Source organism: Coturnix japonica, chromosome 11 (assembly GCF_054131305.1).
Source record: "Coturnix japonica strain WE chromosome 11, WE-NBRP24, whole genome shotgun sequence".
NCBI lineage: Eukaryota > Metazoa > Chordata > Aves > Galliformes > Phasianidae > Coturnix > Coturnix japonica.
This window is the reverse complement of record NC_140673.1, coordinates 25,007,906-25,035,089: the sequence shown is the minus strand read 5'-3', so window position 1 is coordinate 25,035,089 and position 27,184 is coordinate 25,007,906. Positions and strand designations below refer to the sequence as shown.

General features: G+C 43.0%; 1 long non-coding RNA gene across 3 annotated transcripts in view; it reads right to left on the bottom strand.

Annotated features, from left to right (window-relative positions):
- The window catches only part of LOC107317707 (uncharacterized), a 226,296-nt gene that overhangs the window by 51,244 nt on the left and 147,868 nt on the right, over positions 1-27,184 (bottom strand). For all 3 annotated transcript variants that reach the window (XR_001556997.3, XR_014932876.1, XR_014932877.1), the window contains exon 2: positions 20,447-20,525. This is a non-coding gene — a long non-coding RNA (uncharacterized LOC107317707). The remainder of the gene's footprint in view (positions 1-20,446; positions 20,526-27,184) is intronic.

Genomic DNA, 27,184 nt, shown 5'->3' with positions numbered 1-27,184 from the left:
CATTATGCACGTGGACCACGCTAATAGTTTGCTCTGTATCTCTCTCAAATGCCTCTTGCACACGGAAGATAGGAAGATCTTAGAAACACCAGATGCTGCTGCAGCTCAGGTGACAAATCTTGCACCTTTTGGTCACTCAGATCCCACTCCTGCTTCTCACTGAGGACACGGCCCATTCTCAGTGCAGCTGATGCCATATGCTGTTCTGCTGCTGCTTGCTGACCTGTTGGCACTTTTGGAAATGTGACGGCTTTCTGTTAAATGATCACAGTAGAAGAGAAGGGTGCTGTCCATTCTATACATTCTATAGGTGCATCATTCATGTCCTGCCTCATTGTTAGGAACTGACCTGAATGTGGTCTGTCTGCCATGTTAGCCATTTCTTTGGCACATGGACATGCAATGAGATTCCTTGTCTGGGTGAGTTGCAGATGAGGAGTAGGAGCCTTATCATGCTGAAGCATCACTGGCTGTATAAGCTTCACCCGTTGTATTGGAGTGAGACAATGGAGAGTTGCTGTGAGGTTTTATTTACAAAGAAAGGCAAGAGAAATCACAAACCCAGCAATGCTTAGCATAGGAAATATACTGCCCTGACCCAACCAAATACTTAAGCAGATAGTGTGTGTCTGCATTTAGAATTTATGCTCAGGGACTGGCCCTTGACACTGAACATCTTGGGCAATTCAGCCTCCCAGTGCTGCTCAGGACATTCTTCTTAGCTTATAAGGAGTCTTTATTGAAGCAGTACACAATGATAAGCACTAATGGAAGACTCATTCCTTTAAAGCAAAAAAGAAAGCCATTAATTCCCTTTGCAGTGTGAATTCCTGGAAGATTACAAACTGAGAGATGAGAACCTGGGGAAGGGTATCAAAAATAAGAAGTAAGCTGTGTAGTGCATCTTTAGCTTTAGAGAAGCAGCATGTCTTGGTGGATAAGCACTGGTCAGCCGCTCTTCATAGCATGTCTGGCTCAACCATCCCAACCTCAGATAACATCCCAGATAAGCAATGGATGCTTCATCCCTGGAGGTGTTCAAGGCCAGGTTGGATGAGCTGCTCAACTGAATGGTTGGCAACCGTGCCTGAGGCAAAGTGTTAGAACTAGTTGATCTTTGATGTCCCTTTCTACCCAAGCCATTCTATTATTCCATAATTCTAATGCCATGGGCTGATACCCCATATGAGGTTGAAATCATTGAGTGCAGAGTTGGGACAGATGACAATAAGGACGGCCTTCCCTCTTCTGCTGGACCCACCAAAACTGTCCTTAAGAGGCCAGAGAGAGCACAGAGGGCAAGGGCAGGAAGAAGGGCAGGAAGAAGGGAGAGAAGAAAGGGCTGTGTGCCACGAGAAAGGCAATTAACCACAGCCCCAGATAAGAGTGAAATATTCCGCCTGTCTTTGTTTTAATGTCACTGATCTAAACCAGAGACACAACGATTTCCAGTGCAAAAGTTTACGGACAAAATTCCTGTTTGCTGGTGGAAGTGGCTGCCCGTACTTCAGAGCATGCCCTGTTGGTGCAGTTTATCTTCTGAGAAGCGAAAGACTTCAAGGAGATTGCTTTAACAAGGGGTTAGTAAACTTCACAGTTGTCTGCTATATTTTATTGGAGCTTGGAGGGACCGCTCCAACATCTGTTCGGAGGAGCAAACAAACAGCTTTGCCACGTTGGTTGGAGCTGACTCACAGTCTCTGTGAAGGAGGTGATCAATGGGCTTAAGTTACATTTTGAAAGCACAGAGTAGTGGCTAAGAGCTGACTTGCAAGGTAAATAAGAGCACGAGGTGAGCCATCGTGCCATCAGCTCTGGTCCTCTCCATCACATACTTCAGTAAAGCATTGCAGAAAGAAAAGTCAGTGATAGTTGTTTTTCCAGATAAACTTTCTGTGTCAGAGCAATAGATAATACGGCAGAGAGCTGGGAAAATACACCTCTGTAAACTGCAGAGCTTTATAGCTGCAAAAGGAACTGTGTGTACTGAGAAATCTCTGCCTGTATCTGAGCTCTGCATGCAGAAACAAGACAACAACTGAGAATTTTCTCACCTGCAGGAAAGTATTCAGAAGTTTTCATTTGTACCTTTCATTTAATCCACACTTCCCTAGAATGAAGAGACAATACAAATTGTGATAGGAAATCAAATGTAAGAGGAAACAAAGGAGGAGTCACTGAGATTTCTTATGCAAGTAGCAAAATGAAATACATTAGAAAAGCCAAATTTTGCTATTGGTCACCAAAGAGAAACTTTAAAATACAGATCCTGCCTGCCACTGATTTCCAGTATAACGTTACTATAAGGATGTTGCACAAATATATAACCACAGGAACACAGACATTTAATACTGACAAATGGGTGTCACCCAAGTGAAGCAGTGAAATAAGTTGGGTGCAGAGGAGCTGGTAACACTATCTGCTATCCAAGTGCCAGACCTGCCAGCAGCTGGGAACTTGAGCTCCATGAGGACTTGAGGTCAGCAGAAGAAGCCCATAAGTGTAATCCAATAGTGCAGTATAGGCAAGAGTGATATTCACTACACAAAGGGCAATTTCATGGTTATCTCCCTTGGAGAGCTGATGGGATTTGGAAGCTGAACAGCTACTTGTGTCTTTGGAAACATCTCTTGCAGTGCTTAGACAGAATGGCGACAGGGTTTTAAAAAACAATCAATACAAAACAGGCAAAGGTGGAATCTGTTTTATCCAAGAGTAGCTAAGTCCACCATGCAAACAAGAGAAAATTCTTAGGTGTTCACCCATGGAACAACATGGCATTGGCTAACTACTCTTACCAGAGTTCATGATATCAGAGAATGCTGCGTATAGACCAATAGAAAAACCTTTTAAAACCTCATGAGCCTTTGAGTGGAATGCAAGATGCTCTGCATTTGAGGATGCTCCAGAAGTCACTGACGTTGCCATCAGGGATATGTGAAGCTACATCATCCATATAGAGCAACCAATACTGCTCTGAGCTTCAGGGGCTTAGCATCACTTTTGTGCCACAGAATAAATGGTATCACAAGAAGAAAACCTGCATTTCTCTTTGCTTTTGTTCCCCACCCTGATTAGAAGCAGGCATGCAAAGGCCTTTTTTTCCTGTAAATACTCTCTTTTTCAATAGATTTCATAACACATATTAATCTTATTATGCCAGATAGGTTATTCTTGCAGAGAAAACAGGGCTTTTCCTTCTAGAAGTCCGCTTCTTTCAGAGGTCTTTCATCCCTCTAAGGAAAAAATAAAACAGGGCCTGGGCTGTGGTGGCAAGTGTTCTAGGAAATACAGAGCTGATTCATTCTTCATGTTGCTTTTGGTGCCAGAGGCTTCATTCTTCCATGGCTCCTCTGGATGGGGGAACACCTCCTAAACCCTTACAGGTGGCATCCTCCAGAGCTCATGGCCATGTAGATCTCAGCTCTGCACCCTGCCCTAGAAGAAGATGAGGAGAGGGAAAGAACAGGGAGAAGAAAGAGAAGGAGGAAGAGGAGATAATTGCAGGGGAGTTGCAGTAGATGACCTTTAAAGGTCCCTTCCAACTCAAACAATTCTATGATTCTATGACTCTGTCTGTGCTGGGAAAATATTAACCCCCAAGTTTTAGACTATGATCCCAAATCCTGCTGAAAATTGAACAATTGGCTTAATAACAGGAAGTTAGGAGCTGGCAAATTACTGTTCTTATAATCAGAACAGGACGTTAAGAGAAGGAGCTGTGCTTTGGCAGTGATAACTAATTTCCACGTCTCATTAAAACAACATGGCTTATTCATATGGTTTAAGGCTGTTTTTCTGTTCAAAGGATAACAGAGCAGGTGCCCCTATTATAGGCACTAATCCATCTTGGTGAGTGGTTTGCAGTGGTGGAGGAAGCAGCTTACTCAAGCTGCCTGGGTAAACATGGTCCCAGTTCTGTATCCTTCTGATACTGAGCCCTTCTGGGAAACACATGAAAGCATCATCTTTCTGGTGTCCTATGGTCAAACCTGGCCTGACTGTCCGGGCAGCTTTTTCACTATCCAGGTATACAGAATTGTTCTTCCCAGAAGAGACCCAACATTTTGGAGTGAGTGTCAATGAAAAGTCCCCAGAAGGATACAAGTGGATCTGTGCTATCAAGGCTGGATCTGGCCCAGCCCCAGCCCATTTCCCATCTGTGCAGGAGAGATATTGTGTGACCAACACCAGAAACATCTGAAGCATTTCTTACTGCTGGGGCCATATAAGGACAAGTCAGGTCTACAGAGACCTTTCTCCTCTGTCTGCTGGTTAAGTCCCAACAGAAGAACTGTTCTTGCAGAAGAAAAATGTATAAAAATGAGTGGCATGGTTAGTGGGGTTAGTGGACACAGCAGGGGTGGGTTGATGGTTGGACTTTAGAGATCTTTTCTGACTTATATATGAAAAGCAGATTCACTGAACAACTGTGGCTTCTCCCAGCAGCAGCTCCCCTTAGTGGAAGCTCTTCTCCTTCCTACCTGGCTGCAGCCCCTGCCAGGCATTGTGCTGGGATGCAATGGGCAGCAAGCTCACACAGCACAGCTCCCAGGCTATTTTGCAAGCCCAGCTCAAAGGTCTGTGCAGACACAACAGAAATAAGCCAGGAGTGAGACCAAATGCCCGTGTTTCAAAAGATGTGTATCATAGTCATCCCACAACAGCACTAACAGTGGTTTTCAGAAGCAGAATCTTGGAGGGGATAAGGATGTATTTTGACTGAGTGGGGTTTGAAGGTTGCTGTGAGGCTGTCTTTGCTACGGACCCAGAATCAATTATTTGGCTGCAAAACAAGAGCCAAAGCAGTACTGGCTGCTGCTGGCTACCCTGCAGAAGGGACAGAAAGAAAGAGAAAATTAAGGAAAGGTAGAAACTATTTGGAAGAAAAAATGCTTTACTCTGAATAGAGGATGGATATAAGTAGTCTGTATTGGCATCTAATAAATAGAAAGCATTACAAAAATAAATCTGGCCCAATATTCTACTGAACAGAGATTAATTCCTTTGCATGATGCTTGAGAACAGGTATAGACCAAGAGGTTCTCTTCATCAGGAAGTTTTATAACAAGATCTGAAGCTGAATTTTGGACTCAGCAACGTAGGGACGAGGAGGGAATCACAGAATGCCAAGCTTTTCTGTGTTTTGATATGAAGAAAGTGCAGAAGAGGGCCTGCTCCCTGAGGTCCAGCACCTTTAACTAGACGATGCACGGACTGTAGGCTGTGAAATATCCTGCCTGCTTTATCTTGGGTGGGGCAATAAAGGAAGGAAAGTCACAATAGCTCTCCTCCCTTTATCAAAATAGCCTGTGCCTATCTAAGAATCAAGTATAAATTAATAACAGGGACTCTTGGGGATTTGCAGTGATGCCAGAAGTCAACAAGAGACACGGTGAATACGGACACTTGACTGTCATCCAAGCGTTTAACAGCCTTTGATTTGGACAAAGTGTCTGTGTAGCATCCCTTCAATCAGCTCCCCTGCATTCATAAAAACAGCACTCTGTTTTTAAAGCCTTTCTTCCCTTTCCTATCCAATTTCTATATCCTAGGCATCCTCCAACACTGTCCTCTCAAGGAGAACCCAGTGCTTTCCAGTCCCGCAGCCTTTGAGTGCCCATCACAGTTGGGAACAGCACCTTTTGCATGTCCCAGTGGTCCCAGCGTGGATGTGTCATGGCCTGATGTCAGGTTATGCCATCAAAAAGTGTCCCTTTGGGGTTTGCATTTCCTATTTTTGCAGGAGCTCAAAAGATGTCCATGCCAACCACCTCTCTTGCACTCAAGTCACGTATTACTCACACGTATTTTCTGGCGCAGAGTATTTATGCATTTCCTGCATTTAAAAATAACAGCACAGAATTTTTCTGCTCCAAGGAGAGAGGAAGAAGGAAAATTTGACTTGCTTCAGATTCCTAAGCAAAACAGAAAAATCTGGAGGTGATCAGAATAAGAACCTTAGGACTGAGTGACCACAGCCAAAACAGAAAGGAATACATTGCTCTTTCTTTCTTCCTGAAAGTCTTGGCTGCTTAGATAACAGTGTGATGGGTTGGACTGTGAGTGACACCTACCAGCAGGCAGAGCTCAAGCTGATGGCAAAGTAACCCAGCATCCAGACAGCAGCAGGCACACAGATTGGTAGTGCTTTAAGGGATACAGCATCACAAGAAGGGGAGAGAAAGGAGTAATACTCCTTTTACCGTGATTTATGCAACTGATATGAAATATTTGTTATACATTTCCTTTGGGATGTATTTCAGTTCAAAACCTGTGATACCAGCTGATAATGAGTTACACATTTATTCTGAAACAGAGCAGACCAACGCTAATTGGAAGCACGTTCTGTTTGACTAAGCAGGTACCATAACTCCAAAATACTCACCATGATTGAGCAGGCCTTTACAACAGTATTAATCAAACCCGTTTTTCTATGCTGAGAAAAAGACACTGGAGTAGTGACACAGAACAAAACAGCAATCAGCCTGGACCAGCCAAGAAGAGCTTTCTTTTCTAGCACTGCTACATTTTCATATACATATAAATGTATATATGAAGGCTTCAACTGGGGCTAGTAAATATTTCATTGTCAGATGACAACTTCAAGTGATTCCAGAAAATGTCAATATTTCCCTCCCATGGAAAGGCGATCCTTTTTGTAAGAAAAGGTGATTTAACTTATAAGCCCAGCTTCCCATTGAGGAACGGCCATTTTGGGAATTCATGAGTGCTTTTTGCACATGTTCTCTCTGCACTCTCTGGCATTCATGTTGAGACTACTAACATTGACTTGTTGTGCTGTGGCCCACCCACAACTACGTTAAGGTTGCTGGAGAGCACTGCATCCCATACGCAGATGAAGAAGTGGAGATATGAGGCCGTGGCAGCTGCTGCTACAAAGGCAACTGACAGCCTGACAACAGTTTTCATCACCATCATTGGCATGATGTTATCCTGCGCTATCACGCAAGCAAGGCTGAGGCTACAGGCTGCAATGTGGGGTACAAAGACACATGAGACCATTATACCTCTGGGATGGGATTTAATACTATCCATAGCAGGTCTGCTGTGATAGTTTTTATGCAGAAAAGTAATTCACGTTCACAGGCAGGAAAGGGAAGAAAAGAGACAGCCCTTTAAATGGTACATTAAGTGTATAGAAAACTGGGACTGTACTGTTCTAACAAGATGATCAGCCCTTGAAATGTAAGAGCTTGGACAACCTAGATTCTTTATGACAGCAGAAGGATCTGCATTTTATCCCTTGACTATTTATAAAGCTAAATTGATAGAAATGATATAAATCATAGCATGGCTTAGGTGGAAAGAACCTTAAATATCATCCAGCTCCAACCCCCAAACTGTGTGTGAATGATGTAGGAATCCTTTCTGTGGACAGAAATATATTCAGAGAACTACTTAATGAGCACTGCAGCATAAAGACACTTGGAAAATGAAGAAGAAGGTCAAGAAATGATCTGAGTGAGACTTCTGGTGGCAGATCTTACAGTTTCATCCAGTGCCCTGATCCAGTGCCATTGAAGTGACCCATCACAGAAGCTGAAATGTTTTCATGGAGGTGTTCAATGTGAGGAACTATTGGCTGACTTCAAGCTGGAGCTGGCTTTTTCCAGCTGTCACATCATGCCAAACACTTGGGGAAAAGAATTAAAGGACATTCTCAAATGAGTTTGTTTAACAATTTCAGGTGTTGGCCACTGTTTCCTTCTCCAGATACAAGAAAAAAATGTGTAGGGTGGTTTTGGGGTTTTTTTCCACTTCTAATCCCAGCTATGGGATGGTTTTATGTACCTGGCAATCTCTGCTGTGCTATCTAATAAGCTGCTGTTGAGAGTTCACAATTGGCTGGAATTATTTCAATCGCAGCTCTGCAGAAGAGTTCAGCAAAGTTTCATGAGGGTACTTCAACATTAAACTTTCCTACCTGGCCAAGTTACAAAATGGGCCTTTCTCTCATACCAGGAGGAGATTTAATGAACCAGAGAAACCTCTCTGTGCTCAGGTTGGAAGAAGCCAACACAGAGGGGATCATGAAGAAGCCAGGGCAAAGATCAGCAGTACAAACATGCTGTAATGCTAAGTAAATGGAGAAAATACTCTGTACAGACATAAGAATCATACAAGTTGAAAAAGACCTCCAAGATCATCTAGTCTAACTAGGTTTCTAATCAATCCATCCCCAGCATGCCCAGCAGTGCCTCATCTCCACGCTTCTTGAATATCTCCAGGGATGGTGACCCCACCACCTCCCTGGGCAGCCTGTATCAGTACCTCACCACTCCTTCCGAGATGAATTTTCTCCTGATAACCAAACTTGTTATAACTGGGTGTTGTGTGGATCTACAATAAGGAATCCACCAGTCGTAATATTCAGGCTGCTTGGTCCTGCTGGGCTAGTTCCATGTTTTTAAGAGACACAGAGTGATCTCCAGCAGGGGAATGTTCCACGAAGAAGCACAGTGAGGACATCCTGCACTCAACTGTGGCTTTTTCCAAGAAAAACAGCCAGCAGCCTCAACCAAACCCCAAACAACGTAAACCTCAGGAACGTAAACAAAAATGAGGAGGAGAAAGAAGCCTTTGGAACTTTGGGACAGTGGGGGTGGAGCAGCCCAGCTGAAGGCATGGTAGGCCCTGTAGAAGTCCAGCCTGCTATTTGCTCATTGCACCACAGCAAATGTGTGGCCTAGCTGTGATGAAACTGGCCGTGAGAGCAAGAGATCTGGCTGGTGAGAGCAAAACAACATGCCTGTTCTCAAAAATGGTGGGGGTTTTTTTGTGTGAATTTAAGCACCAGGAGGTTGTAACTTTCCATTCAAAAGCCAATGAAGACATTAATCATGATGGTTTAAGTCCTCCCCAAAGAAGAAAGATAGTACATGGCTGTTTGTTGGATGATGGATGCAAGTCCATGGGTTAGAGTATCTGTTTCTAGATATGGCAGAAGGAAGGGATGCTGTCCAGGGTGACCTTGATACACTTGAAAGGTGGGTCCATGTGAACATAATGAAGTTCAACAAAGCAAAGCTCGAGATCTTGCACTGGGGCAAAGGTAATCCCAGTTATGTGTACAGACTGGGAGAAGAACTCCTTTAGAGTAGCCCTGCTGAGAAAGACTTATGGGTCCTGGTAGATGAAAAACTTAATATGAGACAGCAGTGTGCACTTGCAGCCCAGAAGGCCATTGGTATCCTGGGCTCTGTCAAAAGAGAAGTGGCCAGCAGGGTGATTGCCCTCTCTATTCTGCACTCCTGAGGCCCCACCTGGAATGCTGTGTCCAGGTTTGGGACCCCCAGCATAGAAAAGATGCCAAGCTTTTGGAGAGGGTCCAGAGAAGGGCCATGAAGATGATCAGAGAGTTGGTGCACTTCCCCTATGAAGACAGGTTGAAGAAGTTGGGCTCATTCAATCTGGAGAAGAGAGAGCTGTGGGGAGATGTCATTAAGTCCTTTCATTATTTTAAGTAAGATTATAAACAGGAGGGGAATATTTTTTACATGGGTAGGTGGTGATAGAGCAAGGGCGGATGGTTTTAAACTAAAGGAGGAAAGATTAAGATTAGATATGAGGGGAAGATTTTCACTGAGAGGTTGGTGAGGTGCTGGAACAGGCTACTCAGACAGCTTGTGGATACCCCATCCCTGGAGGTGTTCCAAGGACAGGGTGGATGGGGTCCTGGGCAATCTGATCTAGTACTTAATCTAGAGGTTGGCAACCCTGCCTGCAGTAGGGGGTTGGAAGTCAATGATGCTTGAGTTCCCTTCCAACACAAGCCATTCTATAATTCCATTATTCTATGATTCAGATGCTACAAAAAGCCACTCCAGAAAAGAAACTCTCTCACTGAGACACTAGTGGTGGTGAGTTTATGGCTGAAGGTGCAGCTGACATCAGAAAAGAAGTCTCCAGGAAAAACAGAGTTGTCTCAAGTACTGCGCCTTTAAATGAGCTCCTCTCTTCCAGATGATTTTAATAAGCCCAGGCACATGTGTTGTAACCCCTTGGTGCAGTACAATATGAATAACCAAATAAAAGATCTCTCCAGATTTTAAGATTTACTGTTTGCGATGGGAAAAGGCCAACCAGATGACATCATTATACTTCAAATGTGAATTACTGCCAAGTTTGGTAATACAAAACTGGAGAAATTGATCCTCTCTGTTTTTGCAGAAAAACAGTCTTTGGCTTCAGTGGTGATTTCTTCTTTTGTTATTTATGTAACAGTAACGCTTGTGTTTAGCAAACTTTAATTTTACTTAAAACTGGAGCCAGAGTACCTTATCTTCCAGGTTATTTGTGTTCAGTCATCTGCTTTGCTGGAAATAATTGAGTTTGACAATTTATGGGTTAAAGAGTCAATGGATTGTGTTGGATAATTCACCAAGAGCCAAATTCTAGCTCAGGCAAAGCTCTAGCTGGCTTCAATGGGAGTCTGCCTGATGAGGCTGTCAGGATCCTGGTCCCTGTCTGGAAGATGTTCCGTTGTTTGCCTCTGAGGAAGAAAAATCCATAAGTATGTAACAATAACACCCTTTTCATGTAGCACATCTGGATTTCTAGAAGTATAAAAAGCCGTGATACTCCAGCCAGTATAATCACAGTCACAGAATCACAGGACTGTAGGGGTTGGAAGGGACCTCTGGGGATCGCTGAGTCCAATTGCCTGCTAAAGATGGTTCCTGACAGTAGGATCGCCTCCTTCGCTCTGCTGGCAATGCTCTTTGTAATGCATTCTAGGATACCATTGGCCTTCTTGGCCCTGAGGACACACTGCTGGCTTATGGTCAGCCTGTTGGCAACCAGAAGACCCATCTCCTTCTCCACAGAGCTCCTTTCCAGCAGGTCAGCCCTTAACCTGTACTATGCAGTTACTCCTCACTGAGTACAGGACTCTACACTTGTACTTGTTGAACCTCATCAGATTCCTCTCCACCCAATGCTCCAGGTCTCACTGAATGGCAGCACAGCGCCTGGTGAGCCAGCCACTCCTCCCACCTTCACATCAGCAAACATGTTGAGGGTGCACTCTATCCCTACCTCCAGGTCACTGATGATGTTGGACAAGACCAGACCCAATACTGACCCCTGAGGAACACCACTAGCTACAGGCCTACAATATTCTTAAAATATGTATTACAACTATGTACTATTCTCCCTCAGGGAATTCTTAGCTCCCATGGTATTTTCAAGCACCTCTTTGAATGAGGTCCATGGAACATTGCTCATTTCACTGCACAGCTGAACAGATAGAGACCCAAAGAGGTTAAGCCACTTGCCCAAGACTGCAAAGTGATTCACAGGCAGAGATGAAACCAAAAACCACAAAGCTCTTTTTCCCACACCCCTGCACACCACTTCTTTCAAACTTTTGGTGATGTGAATAACAACAGTTGCAAAGCTCTGTGTTGCAGACAACTCTGGTGATACTTTTTTTATCAAGAGCTTATTAAAATCTCCTTGTTTTCCACCGCAGAAAAGGATTCAGAAATTTCATGTAACAGCAAAATCTTCAGACAAATTCACATCTTTAAGGCCAGGAAAAATGTTCTATTTTTACAGCATACATAAGCATATTTTTTAAAGCAGCCATATATACACAGAATTATGTTGGATCTGTTTCCTTCAGAGAGGAAGCTCCAAGTCATACAAATGCTATTATTCTTAAATACATGCAGCATGACACCCATGGAACAGTTGGTTCACCAGTTACAACAGAATGAGTCTTACTGAAGGTATAGTGCTGTGAAGGCAACAGCATGACTTGCCTAATTGAGCCGTAGGTGCCAATTCCCTGCTGCCAAAGCTCAGTGCCAGGGGCAGAGCATCCCATGGTCAATGGACTCTCTGAGCCTGTGTACTGTGAGTGCAGCGCAGCACTGCTTTTTCTTGTTGGCATCTGTTGCTAATAGGTAAACATCCCACTGATATATGTGGGATGTAGTTATGTTGGCTGTAATGGAAATACATGCATGTCTGAATTGATCCAGAAGTCACATATTGCAAAATGTGGCCTGTAAGAACGACCTTACCCTACTTTATCCTGCAATGAGTTTGCTAAGGTTTTATCCAAAAGCTGCTCTTTTGCCAGTCCCTCCCACACACAGGCTTGTAGTCACAGCTATAACAAGGACTGGCATACTTGGAAGCAATCTTCATGATTCAGAATAACATTGTGCATGGTTTGGTGCACATCAGTTAAAGCACCAGGGATTCACCATGATTCCACCCATCACTTCATGAGTTTCGCACTATAGTTCTGCATTGGGATTTTGTCCCTGTGAATGTCAGGGTTGGAGCCTGATGATCTTTAAGCTTCCTTCCAACCTAAGCCATTCTATGCTTCTATGACCTTCTCACATGAGGACCACAAGCCCTGGCCCATCAGGGAGGTGATGACAAGAGCCTGGTGGTCATGGTTGTGTATAGAGATCCTGGAGCGTGCCCACAGCGTATGAGCATCAGCAAGGAGCAGAGGATGGGGCCAAAAAAAGCACAGGAACTGAGCAACTCCAAAGGGAAGGCCGTGCGCGGGTTGGCTCTGGCAGCACCAAGAGCCTTTCCGGCTCTTTGATTCCCAGTGTGTGGGGGAAGCGGGGCTTCACACAGCCCATGAAGAAACTGCCCCTCATTGCTGCCAGCACTAACAGCAGCCAGGCAGTTCTCCTCCCACCAGCCAGATGGAGAAAGAAAAGAGGGATGAAACATTTCTTTAAGCGCTAAGCTTTGAATTTTGGCAACGCTGCTTCAGCTCTGGTTACAGAGCAAACCATCATTTGAGTTCAAACCTAAAGAGGATTTTGTAGGACTGGCTGCGAGGAGCTGTGGGGTGGGTTCACACACTTCATTTGGACTAGTGCTGGCCTCGCACCAGTTGTAGTCACAGTGGCTGGCATCTGGGCAGCTGCAGGTGATGCAGCACTGCTCTCCCAGATCCTCTTGGCCTCAGCAGATGGTTTCCCTGTCTCAGGGAGGTTTGCGTGGCACAAAACATGCTCTGTTGTCCAAACCAGACCTGGGTAGAAAGTTTCAGGTACAACCAACTCTCGGGCATGAAATAAAGTACAAATATTTGCTGTTGCCTTTTTTAAAATGTTTTTTTCTTTTTTTTCCACCCAGTTACACATCCATGCTTGACTGATGTGGTGGCAGACGATGATGTGAGGCAGGGAAAGCAGGAAATCATGGAACCATAGAATCATGCAATGGCTTGGGTTGGAAGTGACCTTAAAGATCATCTAGTTCCAACCCCTGCTGAGGGCTGGTTGCCACCCAGCAGATCAGGCTGCCCAGGGCCCCATCCAGCCTGGCCTTAAATGCCTCCAGGGTGTTCAAACCCCTGCTTCAGCATCCCTAGGTGCTCTGCTAGTTGAATAGATCTAGCTTGATAGATATGGGAACATCACAGGCCGACAGCAGCTTGCTTCAACCAGAGAGTGTGAATGCAATTAAATATTTCACAGCAAATAGAATCTGCCGTGGGCTTGGCAGAAATGTCCACATAAGTCAAAAGAAGAAATATATAAAATATCAGATTCCTACATTGAAATGAAGTAGAACAGAACACTGGAAAAGAAGAGTTGAAGAATTAATGCACAATCTGTAGTTAACGGTCCCTACATTAAGAGGCATCAGGGACATGATTTTCCCCCAGAGACTCAATCTCAGTGGAACACAGTGTGGTGCATGCAGGAAGCTTGAGGAAAGGCAGGACACCCAGCATCCCAAGCCAAAGTCCTCGTGCACCTACATTCCAGCCATTGTACAAGAGAAGGCAAATCTTAGGGTAAATGATGCAGGAGGGTCTTTCCAACCAGGCAGATACTCCAAGTTACCATTGCATTTGCTTTTATGACAGCTTTCAGATTTGTTTTATTTTACAAATAATCATGGCTGGTTGCCTGAGTTTGAACGTTAGTGGGGTGGTGTCCTGCATTTCAGCAGAAGCCTTGCATTTAGTGGTGTCCAACTAAAACATGTAATGTGGTCAGAAATGTGTTTCCCCTTGTTCAAAGAGGAGCAGCAGAGGAAACTTGGAGGAGGTTCTGGTCTCTTTTTCCCCTCACTATTGGATGGCTCAAAAAAAATGAAAGAGAATCTGTTTCTGTGTGAGCGTATCCCCTCGGACTATTTTTGAAACACATTATCTAGAGCTGTGCAAAGGATGATTCCATTTTTCTTTTCTAATTTAGCTGCCAAACCAGGGGAAAAAAACGTCCATGTCAGATTGGCTGATCTCTTTCATATGACTGTAAGTTAACAGCTCCGCTAAAACGTTCAGATTTTGATTGCCATTTTCAGAGTCTTTAAGAAAAGGGAAAACAAAGTTGAAGTCACTTCTTTCAGGCAAGAAAAGAAATAAATGCCATCTCCAAATTAAAGGGAGAACAAAATAGGTTTAAAAAATAGAAACAAATAAATACAAAACAAATAAGTTACTCCATTTTCTCCCTGGCCTGCAGGTGAAACTATTTGGAAGCACCCAGCATTCAAGGCTGGTAGAGGAGCTCCAGCAAAATTTCACTAGCTTGGAATTAACAAAAAAGCAAACTTGACCTGAATGCAAAACCCTTCAGAAACACAATTTCCTTCTTGGGGCACACACAAATCAGACACAGATGCAGCAATGTCTCCTCGCCTTCCAGGTGGGGAGCAGAGACTGATTGTATTGTATTTTCCCAGCTCACCTCATTTTCAAAACAAGTTTGATACTTAAATCTTTGTGTATCTGCGTGATGACCAAATGCCATCTGACTCTCTTGGGGTTATTCTTCTTGTTGTCCAAGAGGTGCATCTTAGAGAAAAACAGGAAAAAATAGATTCTTGAAATCAAATAATTCTGAACCACTACCAGCTCACCCAATGAGGATTTCTTGGAAGTTAACAACATAAGCAATGACTCAGCTACCTCCTAGTTTTCTCTGAAGACGTCACAGCCCATAGCGAACTGCTTTGTGTAATTTCCACTGAGGTGCTTAGGAGGAAGGGTGCGTCCTTTTGGCATTTTAAAGGTGCCAGAATAGGATCTGGGGAAGTGAAGCTGGTTTGTGATATAGCCCAGTCACTGCAGTCCTGGTGATCAGGGCTTGGGCTTGAGGGATGACAGCACCAGAGGCTTTTCTCCAAATTGCCCCTATTTACTCATCAGTGTCCAGGCCCCCATCAATGTACCGATGATCTGAAACATCTTTCACTTGGGTGAGGTTAGAGTTAAATCATTCTAACACATTTTTCCTGTCGGCAGTTGCACGCAGCCAGAAATGGATATCTAAAGAGAGTGCATATGAAGAGACTAACCACAATTGGTGTTAATTTGGAAGTGTTAGGTTTGAGGGTCCATGAAATTAAAGTTCCCTGAATAGATCTCAGTTGTGGCACCAAGTCAACGCAGAGTTTGTGCCGAGTGTGTGAACTGGAGGGATTTGAGCTAAGGCTCGTGATGACACTAAGACACCAAAGAACACATAAATGGCTACGGAAAAAAAAAAGCCTCCTCTTTTTCCACATTATTTCAGTATGTATCTTAATGGAATTTTGGATGAAATTCAGCTAATGCTTGGAAAGGTTTGGACTGTTTTACTCTCTTAACCATATGTCCGTACTGCAGTCATTCCCTGCTAGATTTAAGGTATCTACAAACCAGTAATGGAGTCTAATCATGTGTGTCAAGAAAGGGACAAACCCAGCAGTGTGTGACTAACACAACAATGTTTTTTTCATTTTTCTCTAATTTCCTGGTATGCTAATATGATTACTGCCCACAGACACAGTCTTTCCTCTTCCTCTCGTTGAGAAAACATTTATGCTTATTTTATGGTTGGGTAACTACTCAAATGCCCATGCAATGTGTTGGCAAGTAGGAAAAGGAAGCCCAAACAAAGCCTCCTGAGGGTAAACATGACACTTTGTCCAAGAATACACTGGGAAGATTCAGTGGAGCACCTAACAAACTGCCAAGCCAGGTGGACAGAGGTTGGTGCAGCAAGGTGCTCTTGGTAACCATCTCCAACCCCCATTGTCCTACAGTGTCCTACAGTGGCTGCTACAACCCCAGTACTGGCCATGGCCATGCAAATGGGCATGGAAGGGTCAAGGTGGGCAGGAGGAGTGAGCAGCCCCCGCTTAACCCAGGGTGCCTTTTCTGTTCGGAGAAGAAGAGGATCCTCTCAATGTCTTGTGCTTTGCTGGAGGATCCTGGTACATCCTTCCTTTGCTTTAACTCTCCTTTTCAATGTACAATAAGCTAAGATTACTATTATTGTTGTTATTAAAATAACATTTGATCAGGCCAGGGAGGCGTGTTACAAGGAGCTGGCAACATCCCGAAACTCACACAACCTTTTACCCTCTCATCTGTGGATTTTCACCAGCTGAATAAGAAGTGAGGGGAAATAAATACTCACACAATTGCAAGTTTCTATGTATGGAATGACAGTGGATACCCACGCTACTGGGTCCTGTGCCAGTTAGCTGAGGCACAGCATGGTGAGTCCAGCTCATCCACACAGTGCATGGCACTTAGTCATCTCAGCCCTTTCCCTCTAATGAGGGGTTGTGATTTAGTAGTGTAGTTTGGTCTCCATTTGTAAACAGAACACACTGCAATGTGAAAATCTGGTTGTAATCTTCCCATGTGATTTCTAGGGGCACAGCACTTCGGTACTAAGCAAAGGGAATGGGAGAAATATTTTGGCTGGGTCATGTCCTCCTTTTAAACATCACTGAGAGAGGCAGCTCAGTGGTGTCTTCATGCTCCTGGTGGCACTGTGCTGGGGAGGACCTGAGCTCTGCTGCTTTGGGGTCAGTGGAAGCATCATTGCATCTGAGTTTCAACAAAAGGACCTAAAGTCTGTTTTACTGCTCCACACAGAGTAGCTGCTATCTGCATTGCAAAAGATCCTGCTCCACACAGTTACTTTTATTAAGTATTGCCTCCAAGGATGGTGCCATGAGGATGCTCAGGCTTAATGCTGGACATGTTAAGATGGGACCAAAATGCTTCCCATGTGAATGACCACTGCATCAGCAGAATATGTGCTAGAAGACACATCTCAGAGCAACAGCTTGAATTCAGGAGATAACAGAGGAGCAGCTTCCATCTGCAAAACTCAGCGTAATCCATCTGCTCTCTTTGACATCTCTTTACTGCCTTTTGCAAATCTTATTCCCCAGTGTCTCTGTGCTTTCCAAATACGCTGACTCATATTCTTCCCAGGTACAGCAAAGCTGTGAATTCCTTTCAGACATTACAGAAGTTCTCCCATTGTGATGGTCTCCCACTTCAGTAGCTTTAGCAGGGTTTAATGAATGGAGTTCTTGGTAGGAAGAGTAAAACAGATGTTTTGTTTTGTTTTCCTTTTCCAGCAAACAGTGAAGTTATTTCTACAGAATAACATAAGAAGAGTGCAAGATCCTGCCAAATCTCAGAGCACTAACCTGCGGCCTTAGCAGTGTGTGCATTTCCATTTAACCCACTAGCAGCCAGAAGAATTAAGATTTGGAGGAAACACAACTAAAACTGGATGACGTGATGAATGAGGCAGATCCTTAAAAATGGATTCACCTCCCCCCACTTTAGCCATATATGAAGATGTCTGTGTAGTGGACAGAAAACGTGGGGTCCCTCATGAGACAGTGGAGAGGAAAAGGTGTATTTAAGTGCCACTGCAGGGTGAGGTGGTTGAGGTTCTTTGGGAATCTGTTTCTCTTTCCTCACTTTAAGGGTGCCTAGATCCTATTTTGCCATCAGGGCACACACTAGTCAGGTGAAACATGCTGTTTTCAGGTCAGTGAGTAGGTTGTGTGCTGGAAAACAAGTCTTCTGCCTGATCAACGCAGATTTGGCTGGAGCAAAGTGTGCCAGCTCTTCCAAACCATGGGGAATGATACAAGAACGTAGTGGTATCTCTCCATGATGAGTGGGGTGATAACATAAAACATGACAAAAAGAACAAAAAAAGAACAATGTCTGAGCTTTGGTAGGAATGAAATATAATAAAGCTCACTAAGTCATTGCCTTTCTTGGTAAAGTACCGTGTGCAACTATAAATTGTCTGTGTGATTATACAGGTGACAGAAGATGTATTGGTCTCTGATCGCCAAACTGATTTAATGCATGAATCTGTAACAACATTGTTTGTTTAAATTTATGACACCGGGCTGGAATGAAGCCTCTCAGATGTTTAAGATGTGATTTTACTTGCTGTAAGTACGCTCCTTTGTTCTATGCCTGCACTCCTTCACTGCCAAACCCTCCAAATAGGCCTAAACCAAAGAAATTTGAGTTAGAATCAGGGCTTCCTAATCTAATTTTAAGCACCTATTTAATATCTCCTTGGAGGACCAAATACTGATGACTTCTCCATTTTAACATCTTTGGTTTAGCATGTAACAAAGCTGAAAATACATTTCCTATAAGAGCAGTTGTGGCTGCTACATGGACGTCAGGTGATGGTGAGAGAAAGAGAAGGGGCTTTGTTCTTTAGGAACACAAAGGGATACCATAGTGCTGAAGAGAGGAAGTGGCCACCCCATAAAAAGTCTGGGCTCTCTTCGCCTTGCTGGCTTCCCTCTGCAAATGGAGGAAAGAGCCCTTCTTTGCAACTGGGCTCACGTTTCTTTTTCATCAGAAGAATGTAAATGAAAATGCAGGGTTTACCACCAAGAATAGGTGCACGTTTAAGCTCTTCAAGTAAGCAGTCATCTCAGGTTTCCAAAGGCCCAGAGGCAGCACAGCTTAACTCTTAGAAAAGGGCCACTTTTTCACGCAAAATTGCTTCAAATCCTCCTCTTAATCATCACTTATTTCAAAGTTTAAAAAGATAGGCAAAGCTTCTCGGATAAACCAAGCATCCAAATTATATTCTTTAGCAGGGAAGACCCTGGTATTGAATTATCTCTTGCCAAACATCATTCAGTCTTGCAGGTTGCGGGGCTAAATGAACAAGGATTTCCATGGAAAATGGAATCCTAGGATCCTTCTCTCCCTGAGCTTGCTGTAGAGCTGTCCATTGGAAGATGTACTGCTGGGAAAGTGCTACAAAAACAGTTCCCAGGAATACTCACTTTAATGCTTTACTGAATGTTCTGTAGCTGTGCTTACGTTCGTTTTAAGTTTCTCTTTCCCGTAACAAACACATTTACTGACAAGAACAATTATAGCAGCATAAAAAAAAACAAACAAATAAATGGGAAGAAATTATATAATGCAAATATCCACACTGGAAACTTGGCACCAAAGGATAAGTTCTTTTGATCATGAAATGTTCTACTACTTTCTCCTGTAAATCTAATAGCTAACAAAGAGGGGACTGCATCGATTTCTTTGATGTTACTTGCATCTTACAAAGAGACCTTTGGGGTCTAGATGATCTTAGTGGTCTTTTTCAACCTTAATGACTCTATGATTCTACATACCAGCCATGCTCTGTGTGACTACTGCAGCTGCAAATAAACATACACAGGCAGCAGTGCACAGCTATGCTGAATGCAAAAGGGTGGGGGCTTTGATCCAACTGAAAGCTGGTTAATCAACACTGTGCTATCTAATGCACCAAAAGAGTTCTGCTGCCAGAAGTCAGTATGTCTCTGCTGATTCAAATGGAAATATAGCTGTTTGTGGTCATTTTGATTATTCACCTGAATAGGAAAGAAAATATCCCACTAAACCAACCAAAAAAAAGCCAGAAGTGCAATCCAATTACAACCATCACAAAGAATAAAACTTCAACACCTCAGAGATATTCTTAAAGGTGACCCAGATTTATACCTTCTTAATATGGACACGGTGACTCCTCAAAGAATTAAAATAGTAAATAATTCTATTTGTACAGAGCTAGGATACCAGAAATCTGTGCTGTCTGTGCACTGTAATTGTGTTCTGATATGTTTGTGTTTGTGTTCATTGGGTTGACAGCTGAACTTGATCTTAGTGGTCTTTCCAACCTTAATGATTCTATTGATGGGAAGCACAGTTCTGAGCCCCAGGTTATGGGCTTCAACAGCAGTCTCCTTGGCTTTATGCAAACAGATGGTGATGGAGGAGAGCAGTGGTTGAGAGGGAAGATAAGTAACCATTCCATAGAGCAGTTTAAGTTCTCTTCCTTTTCCAGTTTGAAAAGTGATTATCTTAGGTGCAACAAAGTGAAAAGAGGTTAAATCCACTCATTTCAAAGGGCACTTTTGCAATGATACTGAAGAATACATAGCAGCAATTTATGAGCTCCAATTTTTACTTATAGCCAACTATTTTCATGTAGGATTCATGAAATATTGGGATTTTTTCAAGTGCTTTATTCTAAGCTACAGAGAGGAAAATAATCTTTTAGATTAATAGACTTCCTCTTCAAATATTTATGCCTGACCTGAAAATCTGCCAGTATTTTCTCCTGTAACAGATGATCAACTACTTTTCTTCAGTTCTTACCTTATCTTTCTGCTGAGCTGGGGACACAAGAGGTGATGGTGTGCAGTGGTTTGTCATGCTGCAGCAGCAGAAGGCCAAGCTAAAGGGAAAGGAAAATACTTTTATGTCAAACTGAATGCATTCACTGCCCACCTTCTATTTTCCAAGCCCAACAGCCCAGGGTGCAGTTGATCTCCTGCTATTCCCTGTCCAGATCATTCCAATTCCTGAGCTAGCATCAATGGGAGCTGGTAATTCTGAGGAATCTTAGACTTTAACCTTTTCACCTCCATCAGATGGTTTTTAACCACCTTACAATGCTCTCAGAATGCTAAAGACACAATCTTGAATAGGAAATAGTGCACGATCCCACCATTTGCTCCAAAGGGATCTCCCTTGCAATGCAGAAAGCCTGAGCGTCTTTTTAGCACTACTGAATTTCCTCAGATTTCCTCAGGATTACCTGAGGCTCCATCAGTCTTTTATCTCCCCCATCTCCTCCCATGTTGTGTTTTCCTCCGGAGTTTGGGGTTTTGTGGCAGCGAAGTCTTCAGAAGCGGAGTTGGTTTCCCTCAATGAAACCAAGAGACTGATGGGGATGGCTACATTTCTTTACGTTTGGGTAAACTCTGATTCAACTTATTTTATTTTAGCTTATTGTTTTTACAACATAATTATTTGGAAAACAGAACAACATACAGTACCAAGAACACTTGAAAACAGAGATTGAGCAACAAGTGCATTATAAGACTTGATTTCAAAGGAATGCATGCAGCAATTATTCCAGGCTGCATTAAATTACAAAAATTGAGAAAAGCTGTGACCTAGATATTTCTTCTCCTGAAATATTTTTCATTTCAAGAGACTCCTTTTTTTCTTTCCATGGCCCATTTTGTAATGAAAGGAGCATTATTTTGTTGGTAAGGTTTTTATCTTCCCCAACCCATTATGCTATATTAACAGGTTGCAGGGGGATAACTAAACACAACAGAGACGTACGTAGTCCCAATAGAGCAGACCAACAGATTTTGAAACAAAGATACTGTGCAAACCACTGGAAGTTATACAAAACAGACAGGAGAACTATTTAAGAGAGGAAACCTGATACGAATCCAGGGCTGGAATTGAAAGGCTGAAAAGCTCAAAGAGCAAAACTCAAGTATAAAATGTTATCTGTGCAGGAGGGGATTAGTTATGAGCTGAATTATATTAAAACACAACCTATGTTAAGGAAAAGTTATGATACACATCTTTAATTCCTAGGAAAAATACAGCCACTTTTCAGTACTAGAAAAGCAGCATCGTCCACAACATATAGAGTTGCAATGAACATATTGAGTGCAATGAATGGACTTCCTCGTGGAACTGAATGCTTCAGGACAGGAGAAAGGACAGGCAGAATTTAGGATCCTGCCTGGAGTGTTTGGAACAGCGTGTAAAACTGAATGAAAAATACTAAATGCAAGGCCATTGTAACTGGAAGAATTGCTCTGATTCAGAGTCATGATTGGATGGGAAAACTATATGGTAACATATTATTTAAATCTGCTCCCAAATAGTGTTTACCAACTTTGGCCACAAGTACAGCTATGGAAGCACTGCAGAATTAATGGCCGCTGCCATGAAGATTTCAATAAAGGGTTATTTACTGAAATGTTACTTCATTAAATGCTACTCTACACACAAACTGCTTTATCTGACCTGATTTATCACTTATCACTAACAGTTCTCTGCCAAGTTCTCCTGCATCCTGTTAGAAAATGCTTGCTAATGTTTAATTGCATCGTCATGGGTCTAAAGCAGTTTTCCTTGGGACTTTATTACCCCTCTGAAGTATCAGCCTGAAGAAACACTGCTCTTCATATCACATCTAGCCAGAACAGGGTCCAGCAGAAATACTGCTGTGCACTTCAGATGAAGACGTTCAGATGGGCCCCAAGAGAGGCTTCAATGCAGGCCACCGGTGCTCCCTTTGCAGAGCTAGATGTGATCTTGGCCATTACCTCAGTGAACTTGGGGCATGAGCTCACTGCAGATTCTACCCTGCCCACCTCTGGATGGCAATGGATGGGCAAGCTGCTCAAAAACTAATTCCCCAAATCTTGGGAAGGATGAGAAGGATGGTGCTGATGGAACCCTAATATTTCTAAGACTTATCAGCCTTGTGCCCAATGGTGGGAGGACATCTGTGTGCCATTGAGATGCATGTGGGTGTAACATGCTGGGCTCAGACAAAACGTGGCAACATCACTGAGTGGCAAATGGGAATCTGTTGCAACTTTCACTGAAGGGAAAACCAGCCTGACTACAGAGTCCATTTCCTGAGCCCTCAGCTTCCCCAGAGATTGACTGGAATAGGTAGGAAATGTTTTCCTACATCCTGAATAATCGCTTTGCCCACTCAAAATAGATTTTCAATACAAATAGGTCCTACATGCGCCGAAAGTACTTCCATTTGAAAGAACTACTCATGTCTATTAAGTCAGACAAATGATTGAAATTTAACATTCAAAGCGCAGCTCCACACCTTGTACCATTTATTGACAGGAAATTAGGAACAATTAGATCTCTGTAAAGCACAGCAAAGCCATGATTGCCAAAGGTCAGACTTCAGGAAAACCCTGCAGAAAGCTCAGCAGCAGAATGTCTGTCCAGGTACGTTTCTTTCCACTTATTTTGTGCACATGGTTTCAGCAACAATCAGGTAAAATGGACAAAACCAGATTTCCCCCACCAGCTGTAACAAATTCGATCAATTTTTTTCTCCCCTGCTGCTATAAACAAGCAGAAACATTGCACAGAGCAGACACTCTCTGGTCTTTTATGGGCATTATTGTGCTCTGGAACGGAAAGAGGACTGGCAAAGATTGCTTGCAAGTACAGGAATGAAAGCAGGAGAATTAATTTTCCTCAAGTTGCTATGTGCATTTCTTGAGTTTTAATATGTGTGCATACAGAAAGCTCACAATGAAACACCTTTCGTAAATATTGTAAGCCTTTGCCTGGAATTCTGGCAATGAGCTGCCAGCAGATAAACTTTTTCTGTTACTTTATGTAAATGGATAGCCTTGAAAACACACACGAACCCACAAAACAGCAGAAATTCACAATTCCTCTTTCAAAATGGACTGAATTTCTGATTTATAATAAGTTTATGCATGTTAGGTTAAAAATAAAGATTCTTTTCTTTTTCATTCCCAACTTAATCCAACTTTTAGTTTGGGTACCAAGGATTTTCAGCTCTCAAACACGTACTGATCTTGTGAGTAGATTAGATAAGCAAATAGACAGACAGACAGACAAACAGATAGAAAGATAGACAGATAGATAGATAGATAGATAGATAGATAGATAGATAGATAGATAGATAGATAGATAGATAGACAGACAGATTGATTGATTCAGTTTTTCCCTCTAACCTCCAGTTCTGGCTATCACTTGAGCCAAACAACATACACCAAAGCACCAAAGCATTGAGGAACATTCTCCTGATACTCCCAGCTGTGGTCAGAAGAAATTGTGCCTGAAACTGTGTGAGAAAATGTTGAGACAAATGAGCTTTGGCTAACTCAGCTGTGAATGTCTGGATGCTTATTTAAAGTGAAGCGACCCCAAACTGCAAAGCACTGGATGTTCACTCGTCACTAATTTTTAATAGTCACTCTGAGACAGGGTGAAATAGCCAAGAAAGGGTTATGGGTTCCTTGTTTGCACAGAGAATTTAAGACAGGAAAGGGGAAAGGAACAGTCTCTGGTGTTTGTAGGCCATGCTGGTTGGGGAAATTGCTTTCCTTCGGTGTCATGCTGGAGTTTTGATATCTGGACAACAGCGTATGCCCAAAGGGAGAGAGCTATCATGGTGGGTTGTTGTCTTTGTAGGCAACTCAGCAACAACCATTGTGGTCTGGCCCTGCTTCTTCTCCATGCATGGAGAAATGGTGCCTTATGGAGGAGGAGGCTGAATAAGAGATCTCTCCATCTCCAGTGGGACTGGAGGTGGGACAATCCCACTCTTTCTTCTGCTACCCCTGTATCCCCAAGGTGTTTCCTCCTCTACATGCTGGACCACCTTCATGCTGCCATGAGCAAGGCTGAAGGGGAAGATACAGCCTTTGAGCAGTTCTCTGGGAAAAGCTGATTTGGGGGGCGATGGAGGGTGAAAGCGATGGAGGAGGACAAGGAGACTTTGTGGTCTGGGAAGTCAAGGAACCTTTTCTGATTCTGGTCCCTCAGCCAAGTGCAGCTGAGATAAGTATGTCCTTTTACAAGCAATTATTTTAAAGTGTGCCCAGAGGACACAATAGTCAGCCTTTATTGGATATGTAATACACACTGTGACAGTATATGGTGCTATTGCAGGCCAAAATTACAATTCTGGGACCTTTCAGCCTGCAGCTGCTCAGTAAAACAAAGGAAATACCCCCAAAAGAAAGAAAAAGGGAGGAGGGTTAATAAGCTTTTAAGCAAAATTCAAAACACAGATTATATAACTTCCTTCATTTCAGAGCTTTTCTGTGCCTTTTGGGGGCAGCTGGGGGAAATATGAAAGAACATCCACCCTAGAGTTTTCCGTGGTGAGAGCTGGGGGAAGCAGCCCCCAGCTTTGAATGATCCAAGGTGGGGAAAATGGAAGGGGGTCTGCAGAGGGACCAGAATTGGTGATTACCCTTGTATGGTAACATCAGGACTGCAGCATCTTTGTCCATTCTTCTGGGTAGATCTCCGGGCACACTGAGCCACAACTTAATCTTACACATTCATTAACACATAGTTGTCCACAGAGCCAGAGGAGAAGCATCCGGCAGCTTAAGCCTCTTACATGCTGGGGCAGATGAAGGTTGTCTTCTGGAAGAGGTTTGCAGACAGTCCTGGAAGTCAAGTGGAATAAGACAGTGCTCTGGGAACAGAGAGAGGCAGCTAAGGACACAAGCTGTGGGAGATCTGTCCCACCACAGGAACCACAGAGCAGATTTGCTCTTTCATGGTACTTATTTCCTTCATGCCACTGACCTTAACCTGTTTAGGAACTGACATATTGTTCTGCACTCTAAATCATTTCCCATGAATAACTTTTTTTGTTAGTTCACTTTCTGCTCAAAAAAAAAAGAAGTTATTTTGGTTTTGTTGCTATATTCCAGAAATAAGGCTAAGTGTTTCCCATCTAGAACAGAGCACATGCAGACGCTGGCAGGGCAACCTCAAGACAAATTAGGATCCAACCAAGCACTCCTGCAACCAGAGCGATCAACACAATGGGCCACCGGAGTGTGTGACAGAGATCTCAGATAATGCATTCAAAATCTAATAAGAAAAACAGTGAAGCATAGGGAGGAGATTGTTGGGCACCCTTGGATGCTCTGGGCATGCTCCTTTGCAACTTGCATGATGTATAGTAGTAATACAGCCTCAAGAAGCAATATCGCTGTCAACCACTATCCAAGTTTAACACAAACTCTTTTTGGCTCCCTGGTTCTAGCAATTTTATCAACATTTGATCTCTTTTGACATCAGAGTTGGTTTCTGTCTTTACATCGTTTTCTCTAGACTTGATGTTTACATCAGACTTACCCAGATTGGCACGGTTTGCTTGGCAACCTTTTTGTGTCTACACGTGCATGCTCATTGCAGCTTTGTTTAAGCAGATTCCCACTGAGTTTGTAACCAAAAATAAGCACAGAATTAAATGTGAGCAATACCCAGTGGGACATTAAATGCATTTTATAGGGTTTGCTTCTGAAGTAAAGGATATGAACTGATTGTCAGTGATTTACAAAGTCCCCAAATCAAATCCAGATCATCAGACAACAGTGACTGTTTGGGTGAGCTAAATTTCTTCTGCTTTTCACCATTGGAACAATTACCGAAACCTCAGTCATGTTCAATATGTAAAATGGTAGCAAAACCCAAGCCTCAAAGAAAATGTCAAGACAAGGTTTTCTACATAGACATATTGTAGCCCAGGGCTAGCCACAGTCATGAAGAGCTGAAGAATTCAGTGGCCTTTGGATAAAAGCTACAATGATGGAGGAGTTCTATAGCTCACAATAACTGGAAGCTGTTCTTCCATCTAGGAATCAGCACCTGAAGTTTAGTTTCTTCTTTGACTGCTGAGGAAAAGTCATTTTTAATGAAAGGTTATATATAGTCATGGCTTTGAATGCCAGAAAGCATTGTTATGTACCCAGCTGCCCTCCTAAAAAAGTCTTGACTGTAATAATTAATTCCAAGGGCACCCATGACTTCAGGTAGGTTTCTTCCTCCATTATCACTCTTTCCTTGTCCTGAGCAAAAAGAACAAAAAATTCATTATAATCATAAAACCAGTATTTGGTCAACATCACTACCCACGTCTTTAAAAGAGGAAGCAATGTGAACATTTCGGGTATAACTCAAGCTCCATCAGAGAGCAAAAGAGTTCATGGGAAACTGCAATGTTTGCTTTTGCCCAAAAGCTCCCAAAACTTTGCATTTTGTTCTCATTTGCATTAGTACTGATCACTCCGATCAACTTAACTATCAAGATATTGTGTAGTCCTGGAGTCTTCTTTCTTCTAAGTGTCTCTTACTGGTCAAGTTCCCACGACACACGCTGGCTGCTGCTTGGCTGTTCACTGTGGAAAATGGGACTTCACAAAAGGACTGCAATGAAAGTTTTTTTTCCAGGCAGAAAGGAACAGCACAGACAAGAGAGGCAAGAAGGTTTTCTGCTGCATTCAGTACTGCTTTGAATGGATTTTGCTCTTAAGAGACAGGAAAGAG